We start from the raw sequence: 14,308 nt of genomic DNA on the forward strand, positions 1-14,308 counted from the left end.
TAAGTTATATGATATGTGCAATATGTCATGTTCTGCTTGCAAAATGATAAGTATGATGATGCATGTTACTCTCATGGCATGATTTTCCTAATCAAAATTTGGCAAGTCCACTGATTTGATTTTCCATAATTCATATCGATATAAAAGAGCTCTTTTTAATCATGCATGTCCTTGGTGTGTTCTTGCATATACCAATACTTAGTACAAGTGTGTAGTAATACCATACAACTCTACATTTTTAGGTGCAGGCACAGGTGATTCTTAGAGCTTACAGGTCGACGTTGAAGCTATCCGGATGAGGAGCATTCATCCGGATTTGGTAGGCCCTCATGCTTTCGAGTACGCTTTCCCATTATACCTTTGCTTTGATATAGGTTTGAGTTAGAAGAGTATGTTCCACTAGCGTTTCTTTCTCTTTTTTTCAGACATTGTATTGGTGCCATTTTGGCAAGTATACACTTAATGTCGTATCAAACTATTTCTTTCATTTGATGATCTGAATATTAGATGGTTGATTGTGAACATTTATGAGTTTAAGTAGAATATCTTATAGAATAGGCCATAACATTACTTCATATATATATATATATATAAAATATCATATACATAGTTAGACTCAAAACCTTTTTTCCATCTTAAGACACAACTCAATAGAATATAATAAGGACACGACCATTACCAATATAAAATATAAGTCTAATCTATTACATTAACTCAAAGAAACCTCTTGATGTAGGGAACTCTTGAATCATAAGGGTCCCTTTTCTTGAACTTGGGAGATCAATCAAAGCTCTTTATTTAGGAGACATCTTCTAGACAACAACACCTACACTTTGTGTAAAAAGATGAAGAAGAAAGGTGTTAGTAATGGAATGCACTATGTATGGTAACTATGCAAATTCATGCATTAAAAGAGGACTTCACATTTCAAATCATGCAACATGTCGTTTTAGTAAACTTCATGAACATAGGCACATATTAGCTTAATATAGTTCACATACTTCATATAGACATGGATACTACTCATAATAGCACATAAAGTCACTTAACACATTATGAGACATATTCATTACATACAATACAACACTTCTCCTTTTTATCTTAACTTATTTCCTTAAGAAACCCTCAAGTGTACTTACTACAATGTATCACCTTGAGGTCACCTTACAATAGAATTTTTTAATATGCTTCATAACACAATCACATATACTCATATGTCTTAAGCACCTCATAGACAATAACTTCACATAAGACAACTCCTAAGTCACACTAGTGCATTGTGCAGGTAGCATCCCATAATACTACTTCCACCAAGTGTAATTAAGAAGTCACTATAGACTAGATGTAACATGCTTAACAAGTCATAACACTTTAATTTACAACTAGACATAAGGCAATCTACTTCATAGCATTATATAAATATTCTTTACTACAACATTAGCTCATTTAGCTCATATCATATATAAACCACCCTCATAACCCCTTCACAAGCTTACTTGTGAAATGTACACATGGAGTCCCATACTCCCCACATATACTAAGTAAACTTAATTAGAAGTCATAAGTGCAACTCACATGCATAATCAAAATTCATATCTTAACATAACAAAGTCACTTAACATGCATTCATAGATCATTCATAACATAAATCATAACATCATAAGAGGATCCAGTATTATCCTTTCTTGAAGTCATCTGGTGCAATGCATAGATAGGGTCCATAATCCTCCCTACACTAAGTACACTTATCAACATCTAGGTTGGGAACCCGGACTTACTAAACGTGAATGTTCTCTTTGTGGGAGCCGGTCTTATTAACATGAAGCTCCCACTCTCATTTATCATGTTCAGTCAGTGATAAGCTTAAACTCCCTTATTAAACATCATTAAGACTATAGATAACATTCATTCATAAAGACTAGGCATTAGCGTCTTACTCCCTCAAATATCATATAGATCAAACGTATCTAGGATGAGAATGTTCTTTTATCATAGAATTTACATTATGTGAGAATATCCTTTCACATAAACATATCATATTCATATGATAGTCTAGTTTAGAGTACAATTGAGTATTACCTTTTAAGATACTCACTTATTCATTAAACTACCATTAACATACTTCATTCATATCTGAATGTGTGTGTGTACATATATGTGAGATATACCTTCACATAAATACCTTTAGGAACACATGTTCATAACTTCATTAATCATATACTATATATGAATAGAAATAGTTAATGACGCATGGTAAAACTATACTCTCCTTAGTTACCATGAATCTACCCTACTCAGATATATGCATGAAGTCTGTGTTCATTGATCAACATGCTCACATAATGGATACTACATAGCATTTAGGAAGACACCCTGTAAAGATCACAACACATGTACAACAATCCTCAAGTTTTAAGTCATACACACATATAGAGTATTATGTACTATAGACTACAGACACTCATATTACATTATAGGAGGCAAGAACATATTCAATATTAGAATAGAAGATTGCTAGCATATTTTGATTACATATTCATATAGGGTTCATAGAGGTAAGAATCATGCTAAAAGGATATTCTTAATCACTAGCCATATAGACCACCTAACCCTATCATGCTCATCACACATATACATATAACATTATGCCCCACACCGATGTCATACAACTAGTTTTGAGGGATATTCGTATGTCTCGAATAACATCAATTCACTTCTAACATAATATTAGAATCAAGGCTAAATCCCTTTAACTTCCTAACATACAGATCATCATATCAATTCATTGCATCTAATTCCTTGAAGTACATGATCATAAATCTCAAACATTTACAAGAATGTAAACACCGCCACCATCAGTGGATCATACCAATAAACACATTTCAATATACATTATAACCTAATTAGAGAAAATAGGTACCAAATCTCCAATATAATCATCATCTTTAATCATTCCTCAAAAATTCATACACAATTGATATAGATGGTAATATCAATAAGCAATTCAATACAATTTAATCACAATCTAATAATCATATCATCAAGATCACAAGACCCACATTATAGGCCAATTTTAGAAATTAGGAGGATCATGGGTTATTCATAAAATTAAATATAAATTAACAAAAAAGTCAGTAGATAAACATATATTCATCAATAGAAAGCTTTTTAAATTAATTTGAGAAAGAACTCATGGCTAGATTGAAAAATAGAATATTTGACTTAGAATCATGTTTGAAAAAACTTTAAAAGAACTCCAAAGATGTATGGTTATATATGGATTAAGGATTAAAATACCTTATACATTAAACTACACTGCCTTTCAACTCCAAACAACACATAAAAACAAAGCAAACATACAAGGGCTCGCTAGCATAACTAAAGACCAACTTTCGAACGCCTTGGACGTTCTTGGACATTTGAACTCTAAATGACTTCAAATACAATATTTATATTGTAAAACAATTAATTAACAAGTTACTAACCTTTTTAGGCACATGTGAGGCTCTATCTACATTAGTTCATTTTGAGGGTGTAAGATATAGTTGTATTGGAGTGTCACATTTTGACACGGTATAATTGGATTGGACCGTCATGTTCCGACACAGTATAATTGGATCGGACTGTAATATTTTGATACTGTATAATTGGATTGGAGTGTCAAATTTTTACATGGTATAATTGGATCGAAGTGTCACGTTCTGACATGATATAATTGAATAAGAGTGTAATGTTCCAAGATGAGATAACTGGATTGGAGGTCACATACTGGCATGGTAACATTAAAGGAAAAAGATATCGAATTAAATTAATGTACTCAACCTAAAAAAATTCCACATGAGCATAGTGTAGAGGCATGAATCCCCATATATGTGCTTGATATTGTGATTGATTGTGCACATACTTTTGTGTTGTTATCATTGTTGATTGTAACTTGTTAAGTGTCATAGTTCCATTGTATATTAGTTTCTATTACAGTTTGTCCATGATTCCTATTTAATACATGTTGCCCCGTACTGATCTTGCTTGTGTTTTTTTCCTTTTATGGAGTACAATTAGTGTACCAATGAATTCGACTTCCCCTCAGCTATAGCCAATCTCAAGTATATTGGGTTCCAGGGTGAGCTATTAATTCAGTTCGTGTTGTATTCTCTTGGTCATGACATGATTTCTTATTTTTTCGGACACGTACCATTTTACTTTTTTATTTTGGTGTATTTGATAATCTTATAATTAGTATTTTGAGATTATATGTTCTTGATGTAATGACATTCAGCTTTTGATTATGGCATACAGTAGACTATAATGAATTTTTGGTTCATAAACTAATGAGATTTATGCTTTCACATTATGGTTAGTATTTAATAAGCTGAATAATAAATAGAAGTTGGGGTTATTCATGGTCCACATAGGAGGTTAAGTGTGGGTGTCACTCACGACTCGATTTGGGTTGTGACGTGTTTATTGAGATCATAACCTTCACATTAATTCAAATACAAATATTATTGTTTGTTTGCTAATTTTCTTTCCTGTTTATTGTATTTTAGAATTGAAATTGTTGAGTCTTACAATTGGCACACCCAATTGGTCAATCTTTACCTTTCATATTTTATCTTCAATAAAATCAAAGTTCAAAAACACTGCGATGACATTCTAGAAGATCTAATCAAAACCTGCAAAATCCAAATTTGGATCTTCAATTATATCCCCATTTGAATTCACATTTGTATTCGCATCTGCAACTACATTTGCATCCATAAAACTAATGGATCCAAATTATGCATCATTATGGTAAATATCCTCGATCTTATTGAGCCAAGCATGAGACCTATCACAAGAAACCAAGTAAAATTTCTAGGACAAAAAGCCTCCCGAGTCCTGTCCAAATGTGCTATTGTGTTTGGTTCATATCCAAAGGGTGTAAAGTATCTGCAAAAGCCGCAAAAGAACACATAACCAAATTGGTTGAGAGGGTTTTTGTACAAGCAACCCTATCAATATCTAAAAAGTCGTTCACTTCAGCCAAAAATAATTTATTATGTACTGCATCTACTCTGCATAGTTATTCTATCTCCATCTCTTGTCATGGAAAATCGATGTTATTCTATATCATTTACAATGGTGATGCAAGCGATGTTGATTGAAACTTCAACCATAAAAGAACAACTTGCAAATTTGAAGAAAGAATTGATGGCCTATCAAAGTGCATCAAATGTCAAGACGTCCAAATAATAACCAAGTTGACAAACATAATGGATGTCGCACCCCATTTTCCTCAAAAATAAACTTTGAATTAACAACTCTTTTTTATTTTGAATTAGATTGAAGAGTCGCCACCTACTGAATGATGCAAATATTTATTTATATTGAATATAGTTGATTTCAAGTGGTAAAACAGTTATTAATGTCCAAGAGCATTTTTTAATTAAGGGAGAGAGTAGATTAATAAATGTGCGTAAATAGGGCAGATTGAATTAAAGCAGCAAATAGCAGATACAAAAAAATATTTTACTTCGCAGAATCTATTAGGAGAAAATTTAAGAATAATTCCAATTTAACAGATTGACATAAGTTATTTAAGCATGTATAAATTTATTAGACTGATAAATTAATATTAAATTTATTAGTGATGTCCTATTTACATATTTTCTAAGTAAAGAACAAGATGTACAACCTATTGGAATGATTTCTATACTCAAATAATATATTGATAATTATTTAACCCCTATAGGCATGATATCTAAAATAACATGACATTCCTATGCCAAAAAACTTTATGATGACATCAAAAATTTATTATTTTATTATACAAAGGGAACTTTGGTTAAATAAGATGAAACAAGGAGAAAATACATTATTTATTGTTATTATATAAAAGGTCGTGACTTAAATAATATGCACAATCAACATTAAACTAATTAGACAATATAAATAGGTGACTAATGGCAATAATGATTTATGTTTAGATAGATCTCAAATGAAGATTCATTAAATTAAATCACAATTTTTATAGGCATGTTTTTCTAACCAAATAAGTTGCGATAAAGTAACAAGTAGCACATAAACCTATTAGGATCGAATTCACGCACATACACTAGATGAATGAAGAACACAAGAACTTTTCAAGAGAAAGAGATGAGAGATCTAGAGAGAGAAAGAGAAAACTCAATATTTCGTGGTATCACCCCGTGAGTAAATTTCCATGGCGATGAGGTATGTTAATATTAATAAATTAGAGTATTTTTGGTTACAGAGAATAAATAGGAAAGCCTAAAATAGAGAATAAATAGGAAAGCCTAAAATAGAGAATAAATAGGAAAACCTAAAATTAATCAGGCTTCACTACCTAACAATTCTCCCACTTGGAGATTGACTAAGTCATCCAAAAAATACATTCTCAAAAAAATTTCTTCATCATCAACATCTTTACCGCACTGCAACATCTGTAGCAACAACTACAGAATACCAATCGAGGTTTGACATAACCTCAGTTTCCCAACATCAACACATTTCGTCAACATGTCTGTCGGGTTCTTTGCACTCTCTATCTTCTCCAAGCACATATCACCATCCTCCACTGCCCTGCGAGTGAAATGGTATCGCCTTCTGTAGTGTTTTGTCTTCGAATGACAGACTGGATTTTCCATCAACTATATGGCACTCTGGCTATCTGAGTAAAGAATTTTCTCGCTTTGCTTCATGCCCAATTCCTCAAGATAATCTTCGAGCCATATCATCTCTTTCTCAGCTTCAGCTATTGCCACATACTCAGCTTCAGTAGATGAAAGAGAAACACACTTCTGAAGCCTGGATATCCACCTCACTGCTGTTACACCTATGGTGTAAATGTACCCGGATGTACTCTTGCTCAAGTCAACATCCCCACCATGATCAGCATCCACAAAACCCTGTAGAGTCACATTGTCTTTGCCAAAACAAAGTGAAATAGTTGATGTACCTCTTAGATATCTCAGAAGACACTTCACAGCTACCCAATGCTCTTTCCTAGGGCTCACCATGTACCTGCTAACAACTCCCACTGCATGTGCTATATCAGGTCTAGTGCAGACCATAACATACATCAATCTACAAACTACTGAAGCATATGGAACAAGTTCCATGTGATCACGCTCCTCGGCAGTCTTGGGTGACTGCTCCTTTGACAATTTAAAGTGATTTGTCAATGGAGTAGTCCTGGGTTTAGCATCATTAACCCTGAATCTGCTCAGCACCTTTTCAATGTACAACTCCTAAGATAGATTTAAAGTGCCAGCAGATCTATCCTGAGAAATCTTCATCCCAAAATCTGCTTTGCTGGACCCAAATCTTTCATCTCATACGCTGCAGACAATCTTGTCTTCAGATTGTTAATCTCCCTCATACTAGATCTTGCAAACAACATATCATCCACATACAAGAGTACAAAGACATATGAATTAGTGTTTTTCTTGAATTAACAACAAGGATCCTTTTTAGCTTTGCAGAATCCAATCTTGGTCATGAAGGAGTCAAACTTCTTGTACCACTTCCTTGGTGCTTGATTTAGTCCATACAAGCTCCTGGTGAGCTTGCACATCATGTGTTCCTTGCCTGGAACCACAAATCCTTTCGGTTGCTGCATATAGATCTCTTTGTCCAGATCTTCATGTAAAAATGTTATTTTTACATCCATTTTCTCTAGATGCAAATTCTCTGATGCAACAACACTCAACAAAATTCGAATAGAGGTTAACTTCGCAAAGGGAGAAAATATTTCAGAATAATCAATACCTTTCCTTTGTGAATATCCTTTAACCACTAAACGAGCCTTGAACCTTCTTTTTCCATCTAGTTTAGTCTTGATTCTGAACACCCACTTGTTCAGCAAAGATCTCTTCCCTGTAGGTAACTCAGTCAATACCCCTGTGTCATTCTTCTAAAGTGACCTCATCTCATCATCCATGGCTTGCTCCCACTTGATCGAATCCTCCACCTGTAGGGCCTCAACAAAATATTTTGGTTCCCCCCCATCAGTCAGCAATAGATAGTGTAATGAAGGTGAATACCTATCTGGTGCCAGGATGGATCTGGATGATCTCCTTAACACCTGCTCAGGTGTAACTTGCTCCCCTTCAGATCTACAGTATGAGTTGGTTGAGTATCTGCTTCGACATCTATGGGGTTACTCTTCTCCAACTCAACCTCAACTCCCACTTGCTTTGTAATCTCTAGAACATTTTGCTCTCTGTCCTTATATAGGACAAACTCATTAAATGTCACGTCACAATGTCTTGGGATCTTTCTGTTCTTGTCATCCGAAAACCTGTAATCAAACAAATCAGAACAATAGCCTATGAAGTAACACTTCACAGCCTTGGCATCAAGCTTGTCTCTCTTTTCTGGATCAACATGAACATAAGCAGTGCAACAAAAAGTCCTCAAGTGTGAGTACTTGAGTTCTTTTCCTGTCCACACCTCCTTTGGAATCTTGAACCCTAAAGGAACTGATGGTCCCGTGTTGATCAAGTATGCAGTTGTGCTAATAGCATCAGCCCAAAGTGCTTTGGGCAGCCCACAGTGTATCCTCATACTCCTTGCACGCTCATTCAATGTTCTGTTCATCCGCTTAGCAATTCCATTTTGCCTTGCTTGACCTGGAATTGTTCTCATCAATCTGATCCCCTCAGCTGCACAGAATGCCTTGAACTCTGATTTGTCATACTCTCCTTCCTTACAGACCTTAGGCATTTGACTTTCAAACCGGTCTGATTCTCAACTTTAGTTTTCCACTTCTTTAAAGTTGCAAACACATCTGACTTATGCTTCAAAAAGTAAACTCATACCTTCTGACTGAAATCATCAATGAAGGTAACATAGAATCTGGATCCTCCAAGTGATGATACTGGAGATGGTCCCCAAACATCTATATGAACCATTTCCAACTGCACTTTCTTTGGCTCTCTAGGAATGTTTGTGAAGCTTTCACTTTTCTGTTTGCCCATAACACAGCTCTGGCAAAGACCCATATCAACAGACTTTAGACCTTCTAATGCTCCTTTTTCAACCAGCATTTTCATTTCTTTAGCACTCATGTGTCCAAGTCTGTTGTGCCATAGACATGAACTGGAAGCACCTTCAGCAACAACGGCCATGATTATACACCCTGAAGTGGTGTACAAGGTTCCAGATTTGGTGCCACGAGCTACTACCATAGCACATTTCACGATCTTCCACGAATCTTTCCCAAACTCTACTGCATATCCCGTGCTATCCAACTGACCAACAGAGATCAGATTTTTCTTGATCCCAGTAATATATCTGACATCCTCCAATGTCCACTAGTTTCCCGAGGTGGTCTTTATGCAAACATCCCCCTTTCCTTAAATCTCTAAGGCATTAGTGTTAGCAATATATACTTTTCTAAAATTTCTAGATTTGAAATGTTGAAACAACTCCTTGCTTGGAGACGAATGGAAAGATGCACCAGAATCCAAAATTCATGATTCAACCGGGATGTTCACACTAAGGATTAGAGCATCCCCAATGTCCTCTGCTGAATTTACAAATCATTGTCATCTCCAAATTTCTGATTCTGATTCTTCTTTGGCTTTGTAGAGTTCGTCCGAAAGTGCCTTTTTTCTCCACAATTCCAACAAGTAACGTTTGATTTGTTCAGAGATTTTTCTCGATTCTTTTATTTTGATCGACCAAGTTGATTTTGTCCTTTTTTTCTTACTTCTCCCCCTTCGATCAACCCTAAGAGCACTGCCCGATGAATCTTCCACTTCTCGTTTGTGAATACTTTCGCTATGATCAACATCACGAATTTCATCAAACTTCAGTTTCTCAGATCCACGGGAACTGCTAATCGCAGCAACCACAGTATCCCAAGATTCGGGCAGAGATGACATCAAAATCAACACCTTAACTTCATCTTCGAAATTAATATCCACATAATTGAGTTGACTCACAATCATATTAAACTCGTTTATATGATCAGAAACGGATCCATTCTCAGACATCTGTAAATTGAACAATCTGCGCATCAAATATACCTTGTTCATAATCGATGGTTTTTCATACATGTTTGACAGTGCCTTCAACAGACCAGACGTACTCTTCTCCTTCACGATGTTGAACGCCACATTTCTTGAAAAAATCAACTGGATCAACCTTAGAGCTTCGCGATCCTTGAGTTTCAATTTTTCTTCCGTCATGGATTCCGGCTTCACCTCGGTCAACGGTTCATGAAGATCTTTCTAGTACAGATAATCTTAGATCTGCATCTTCCAGAAACTAAAATTGGATCCATCAATCTTCTCGATTCCAAGCTTCAAACTATTCATCTTTTGTGATCGTGTTGAATTCCTTAACTCTGATACGAGTTGTTAGGATCAAATTAACGCACACACACTAGATGAATGAAGAACACAAGAACTTTCAAGAGAAAGAGATGAGAGATCTAGAGAGAAAAGAGAAAACCCAATATTTCGTGGAAACAACCCATGAGTAAACTTCCACGGCGGTGAGGTATATTTATATTAATAAATCAGAGTACTTTTTGGTTACAGAGAATAATAGAGAATAAATAGGAAATCCTAAAATGGAGAATAAATAGGGAAGCCTAAAATAGAGAATTAATAGGAAAACCTAAAATTAATCAGGCTCCACTACCTAACAAAACCCTCTCCCCTTAGACGATCCCCCAAATTTATTTCATATATATGTTGGATCTAGAGCGTCAAGAGTAATATAAAATATTATTAGCCAAGAGCAACTAAATATTATCTATACAATAAAAATAAACTTAAACAGTAGTCTTGTTCGGAGATCTCCTCTACGCGACTCATCAAACATCTTGAACTTTTAAGTTCAAACACTAGGAAAGAAAGCAATATACTACACACATAATATTTTATACAAGATAGGACATACATATATTCATTTTAGAAAAAATCACACATAGAGAAAAGGAGTAGATAACTTATTCTCCTTTATTTATCAAAATTTAATTTTTGAATTTATACATAGATGTATATTATCAATGACGCAGAACAAAAAAAAAACATATGGGATGCTAACCAGTTATGTAAAATTATTTATCAGCAATAAAGACCCAATTTAATTCAGTACTATACTGGACACAGCAAATTCAAGTGGATAGTTCACCGGAAGTTATTTTTTAGAGCAAAGAATATTTGTCTATTGTCAAAGTGCATAAAAAAGATCCTAACTGAGAGGAAAGGATTTATAGTGGATCAGAGGCATGGTTTACAAGGATAGGGTATATTTTGGGAACTAATCAAATATCATTTTCCCTTATTTAAAGATGAACTAAATCAATAATATTATATTTAACTCCATTAAAAAAAATTAAATAAAAAAAGTAAGAATTCATTCAACTCAAATTATGGCTATTCCAATCAATTAACAATGATAATAAATAATAAGCATATTTACCTTTCCAAGAGATAACAAATCTGTCCGGATTCACTTTAGAATCAAAATATTATGAAAAATCATGCAAGTATATTACGAGCACATCTTACATAATAAAATTAGACAACATTCACTTTTTTAACACTAATTACATTAATTAAAGACATAATTCCATTATAAAATCCTAACATATTAACTTAAGAACCACCAATCTCGAATAGAAAAGCAATATTATGGGAATCATTGGAATTCTAATAAAGAAAATTTAGAACAACACAAATTCACACTAAATTTTTAATAACAGGAGCGACTTGAACAATTTAAACCATTAGAAATTCATAAAGAACTCGATTCATGCTTTAGATAAAATTGCTAAGGTATTAATTATTTTCATAATAACACAAACATGAAAGATCATATATTCCATAATCAAATTGAAAAATCATATAATCAAATCAAGAGAAAAAACCTGGAGGGATCTAAGAACATCCGTCATTTGACCATATCAACCCTTTAGGTTTAGAGTCGACCCAACCTTGACTTCGTCGGAGTACTCTGACCGTAGGTTCATGTCCCTACTGCCTTCTAAAGCTATTGTTGCAGGTGGTTTTTCATTGGAGTTTTGCCTTCTTGAAGCAACTCTGCTGCTGGTTGCTTACGCCGGTGGCTTCTGGCTTCGTGCAGTTCTTGCTCATTTTTCATTAGTGGTGTTCATTGTAGCTGCTGGTGTTGTCTCCTCGCTACTGTTGGTTCTCGCTGCCGCTGCTGCTTTGTAGTTTCTCATCGAGAAAGAGAGGAAAAGAGAAACAATGGTGAGAGAGAGACGATCAAGAGTGCTACAGTGTTAGAGAGGCAGAGAGGAGAACGACCCCTCTTCTGGTTCTTACCGGAGTCTCGCCGTCGGCGGTGAAATTGAAAGAGAGACAGAGAGGTAGCGTATTGAGAGAGGAAGAGAAAGACCAAAAATCCTTTGACAGATTTGTCTTTTTAGGTTAAATTAGGAAGTTTGGAAAAAAATGATCTCAACAGTTAATTTTAGAAGAGATGGAGGGCTAGGATTCGATCTTGGAGTAAGGAAGGTCTATATTAAAATATCATATTGAATTGAGTATTTGGAATGGATAAAATTGAAATAAAATTGGTTAGAATTGAAAGAAAGGGTGGTCAAAATTGATATATAATTTGAATTGAATAGGCTAGATTTGAAATGCATTTGACTAGATAGGCTAACATTTAAATTATTTTGAGGAAACTTAAAGAAAATACAATCAAATTCAAACACTACAAATATTATAATATATTTTATATAATTAAACTAACTTAAATTTTATAATATTTGAATAAAGTAATTATTTTGGGTTTTACTAATATTTTTAAAAATATTTTAATAATATCTACAATAATTTTATAAAGCAAGCATACTAAATGTATAATTTTAGACAAAATTTAATAAAATTTTAGACTCAAAATATTTTTTGAAATACGTACTTAATATGATGCCTCTAGACCATGATGCCTTAGGAACATAAGTAATGATTAAATAAAGCATATTTTCTATTCGGACTTCTGTTGATACGTGTGACTTGATTTTATTCGGGCACATGAAATTCTCGGGAACAATTTAATATCTGTTACATGCAATAATGCAATTGTCTAGCACATTGCAATCTTTGGGCACATGCAATATTCAGGAAAAATGCAATCTCTAGCACATGCAATTCGAGTACAATGCAATCTTCAGGCACAGTGCAATATCGGGCACATGCAATCTTTGGGCACAATGCAGTCTGGGGCACATGAAATAATGCAATCCTTGTGCTCAAGCAAACTTAGGGCATAAATGCAATTCGAAAACATGCAATCTTCAGGCGCAAATTCAATCTTGGGCTCAATGTAGTCTTTGGGCACATGCAGTCATCAAGCAAGATATAGTTCTCATGATCATGCAATCTTTAACACACGTAATATCGGGCTTAATGCAATTCAACACATGCAATTCTCAAGCACCATGCAATATTGGGACACATGTAATCTTGTGGTGTAATATAATTCTCGAGCTCATACAATGGCCGATTGAGGGCGTAACCCTTCGCCTTATTGTAACGATTGGCCTCTGAGAGGACGTCCCATCTCATCTTTATTTGGCTATACTTGTATCTAGCCAACCATGTTAGCTCCACATGAGAGCCTTTTAAATAAAGGCTAAAAGGTCACTCATCAGTCAACCCGACCCCTTTCCTATTTCGCTTTGCCGCCTATTAAGAGAATAGGACTTGAAAAAGCGGCCCACTTTTCATCATCTATATTGTAATTTGTTTGCCAAATTCAAGTTTGGAATATTGTTGTTTGACCCTTCGTCCTATTGTAAGGAGTGGGTATAGTTGAATGTCGATTTGTCGGGCTTGATATGCAGTAGCTTAATACTTTTGTCTCATTAAAAGGATAGGATACCATTGAATTGCAATTGTTGGCTCAAAATAACTAGGTATTACATCATGTCGAAAGGATAGTATGCCATTTGACTTACGATTGGGACCAATATAGATTAGCATGGTCCTTCGCATTGTAGAAGGATAATATGTCATTTGTTAGCAATTTCTGAAAGCTGAATAATGTATGTTGATCAATCTTCTTATCAGAAGGACGATAGGCAACTGATTAGCGATTTGTCGTATTTAGCGCCACATTAATCCTTCACATGGTTTTAAAGTTTGTAAGGACCCCAAAATGAACTAGGTGAATCTAGAGCCTAAAATGAGTGTCGTAAGTTAAAAGAGTATGAACATGACTAATTTTAATGTTAACAATTAGAATATAAAGTTTTGAAGTGTTTTGAGGTAAAACGTCCAAGAACGTCCGAAAACTAATCGAAGTTGAACTTGTGTATCGT

At 34.5% G+C, this 14,308-nt stretch overlaps 1 long non-coding RNA gene across 1 annotated transcript; it reads right to left on the bottom strand.

Annotated features, from left to right (window-relative positions):
- Positions 1 to 555: 555 nt before the first annotated feature.
- On the bottom strand, positions 556 to 12,408 carry LOC138348337 (uncharacterized). The gene is made up of 3 exons (XR_011220862.1): positions 12,306 to 12,408; positions 11,888 to 12,183; positions 556 to 826 (listed from the first exon to the last, which is right to left on the bottom strand). It is a non-coding gene; the product is annotated as an uncharacterized lncRNA (long non-coding RNA).
- Positions 12,409 to 14,308: the final 1,900 nt, after the last annotated feature.

Source organism: Solanum lycopersicum, chromosome 1 (genome assembly GCF_036512215.1).
Source record: "Solanum lycopersicum chromosome 1, SLM_r2.1".
NCBI classification, from domain to species: domain Eukaryota; kingdom Viridiplantae; phylum Streptophyta; class Magnoliopsida; order Solanales; family Solanaceae; genus Solanum; species Solanum lycopersicum.